This window comes from Triticum aestivum, chromosome 5A, assembly GCF_018294505.1.
Source record: "Triticum aestivum cultivar Chinese Spring chromosome 5A, IWGSC CS RefSeq v2.1, whole genome shotgun sequence".
Classification (NCBI taxonomy): domain Eukaryota; kingdom Viridiplantae; phylum Streptophyta; class Magnoliopsida; order Poales; family Poaceae; genus Triticum; species Triticum aestivum.
In genome coordinates, this window is record NC_057806.1 from 680,906,412 (window position 1) to 680,909,719 (window position 3,308).

Below are 3,308 nucleotides of genomic sequence, written 5' to 3' on the forward strand. Positions count from 1 at the left end.
ATGCTTGCGGGAGGGTTAATCATAAGTAGGAGGTTTGTTCAAGTAAGAACAACATCTAAGCACCGGTCCACCCACATATCAAATTATCAAAGTAGCAAACACAAATCAAACCATCATGATGAAAGTGACTAGATGAAATTCCCGTGTACAATGCTTTGCTTATCATAAGAGACCGTTTTTGCCTGTCCTTTGCCTCAAAAGTATTGGGCTACCTTGTTGCACTTTTGTTACTATTATCGTTACTTGCTCGTTACAAATTATCTTGATATCAAACTACTCCGCTACTTACAATTTCAGCACTTGCAGACGATACCTTACCGGAAACTACTTGTCATTTACTTCTGCTCCTCGTTGGGTTCAACACTCTTACTTATCGAAAATAGCTACAATTGATCCCCTATACTTGTGGGTTAACACTCGATTTGTCGCAAAATGTTTTCGACAAGTTCAAGGTGTTGACTACGATGAGATTTTCTCACTCGTAGCGATGCTTAAGTTTGTCTGAATCATGTTAGCAATTGCCACATTTTATGAAGTCTGGCAAATGGATGTCAAACTGCATTCCTTAATGAATTTCTTAAAGAAGAGCTGTATATGATGCAACCAAAAGGTTTTGTCAATCCTAAAGGTGCTAACAAAATGTGCAAACTTCAGTGATCCATCTATGAACTGGTGCAAGCATCTCGGAGTTGGAATATACGATTTGATAAGGTAATCAAATAATATGGTTTTATACAGTCTAATGGTGAAGCCTGTATTTACAAGAAAGTGAGTGGGAGCTCTGTAGCATTTCTGATATTATATGTGGATGACATATTGTTGATTGGAAATGATCTATAATTTCTGGATAGCATAAAGGATATTTGAATAAGATTTTTTCAATGAAAGGCTTCGGTGAAGGTGCTTACATATTGGGCATCAAGATCTATAGAGAAAGATCAAGACACTTGATAATACTTTCAATGAGTACATACCTTGACAAGATTTTGAAGGAGTTCAAAATGGATCAGTCAAAGAAGGAGTTCTTGCCTGTATTGTAAGGTGTGAAGTTGAGTAAAGACTCAAAACCCGACCATGGCAGAAGATAAAGAGAGAATGAAAGTCATTCCCTATGCCGCAGCCGTAGGTTCTATATAGTATGCCATGTTGTGTACCAAACATGTTGTGTATCTTGCCATGAGTTTGGCAAGGGGTACAATAGTGATCCAGGACTAGATCACTGGACAACGGTCAAAATTATCCTTAATTGCCTTAAAGAGGACTAAGGAAATGTTTCTCGGTTATGGAGGTGATAAAGAGTTCGTCGTAAAGAGTCACGTCGATGCAAACTTTGACACTGATCTAGATGACTCTAAGTCTCAATCTAGATACGTATTGAACATGGGAGCAATTAACTAGAGTAGCTCCATGCAGAGCATTGTAGATATAGAAATTTGCAAAATACATACGGATCTGAATGTCGCAGACCCGTTGACTAAACATCTCTCACAAGCAAAACATGATCACACCTTAGTACTCTTTGGGTGTTAATCACATAACAATGTGAACTAAATTATTGACTCTAATAAACCTTTGGGTGTTGGTCACATGGTGATGTGAACTATGGGTGTTAATCATAAAGATGTGAACTATTGGTGTAAAATCACATGGCGATGTGAACTAGATTATTGAGTCTAGTGCAAGTGGGAGATTGAAGGAAATAGGCCCTAGAGGCAATAATAAAGTTGTCGTTTTAAATTTCCTTATATGATGATAAATATTTATTATTCATGCTAGAATTGTATTAACCAGAAACTTGATACATGTATGGATACATAGACAAAACACCGTGTCTCTAGTAAGTCTCTACTAGACTAGCTCGTTAATCAAAGATGGTTAAGTCTCCTAGCCATAGACATGTGTTGTCATTTGATGAACAAGATCACATCATTAGGAGAATGATGTGATGGACAAGACGCATCCGTTTGATTAGCATATTGATCGTTCAGTTTTATTGCTATTGCTTTCTTCATGTCAAATACATATTCCTTCGACTATGAGATTATGCAACTCCCGGATACCGGAGGAATACCTTGTGTGCTATCAAACGTCACAACATAACTAGGTGATTATAAAGATGCTCTACAAGTATCTCCGAAGGTATTTGTTGGGTTGGCATAGATCGAGATTAGGATTTGTCACTCCGAGTATCGGAGAGGTATCTCTGGGCCCTCTCGGTAATGCACGTCATAAGAAGCCTTGCAAGCAAAGTAAGTAATAAGTTAGTTGTAGGATGATGTATTACGGAACGAGTAAAGAGACTTGCCGGTAACGAGATTGAACTAGGTATGAAGATGCCGACGATCGAGTCTCGGGCAAGTAACATTCCGATGGACAAAGGGAATTACGTATGTTGTCATAACGGTTCAACCGATAAAGATCTTCGTGGAATATGTAGGAGCCAATATGGACATCCAGGTTCCGCTATTGGTTATTGACCGTAGAGGTATCTCAGTCATGTCTACATAGTTCTCGAACCCGTAAGGTCCGCATGCTTAACGTTCGTTGACGATATAGTATTATATGAGTTATGTGATTTGGTGACCAAATGTTGTTCGGAGTCCCGAATGAGATCACGGACATGACAAGCAGTCTCGAAATGGTCGAGAGATAAAGATTGATATATAGGACGATGGTACTCGGACACTGGAAGTGTTCCGAAGGATACCGGGTACTTATCGGGTCACCAGAAAGGAGTTTCGGGCACCCCCGACAAAGATATGGGCCAAGTGAGGGAACACACCAGCCCTGGTGTGCCCCTATAGAGGCCAACCCTATGAGGAGGAGAAGGAAAGAGGGGAGGGCAAGGAAAGTGTGGATCGGGATTCCTACTTCCTTCCCTCTCCCCCCTCCCCTCTTTACTTCCCCCTCGGTTATATATGGCAGGGGGCGCGCCGCTTGGGAGGGACTCCGAGTAGGATTCCTCCTACTTGGGCGCCTCCTATGGCTGCTCCTTCTTCCCTCCCACCTATATATATGAGGAGGGGGCGCCTAGCACACACCAGACAATTGCCTAGCCGTGTGCGGCGCCCCTTTCATAGTTTACACCCTCGGTCATATCTTCGTGGTGCTTAGGCGAAGCTCTGCGAGGATCATTTCACCATCAGTGTCACACTAGGTAGTCCCAAATCATTGAAAGCATACACGCCCCACGTCTCTTATTGGTTGATTTCTTTATTCATGTCACGAAACAGGGAACAGGCTGAGAGTTAATGCATTGTGCCTAAGCATTTTGGAATTATTTGGTTTCCGTAATGTGCCTAATGCAT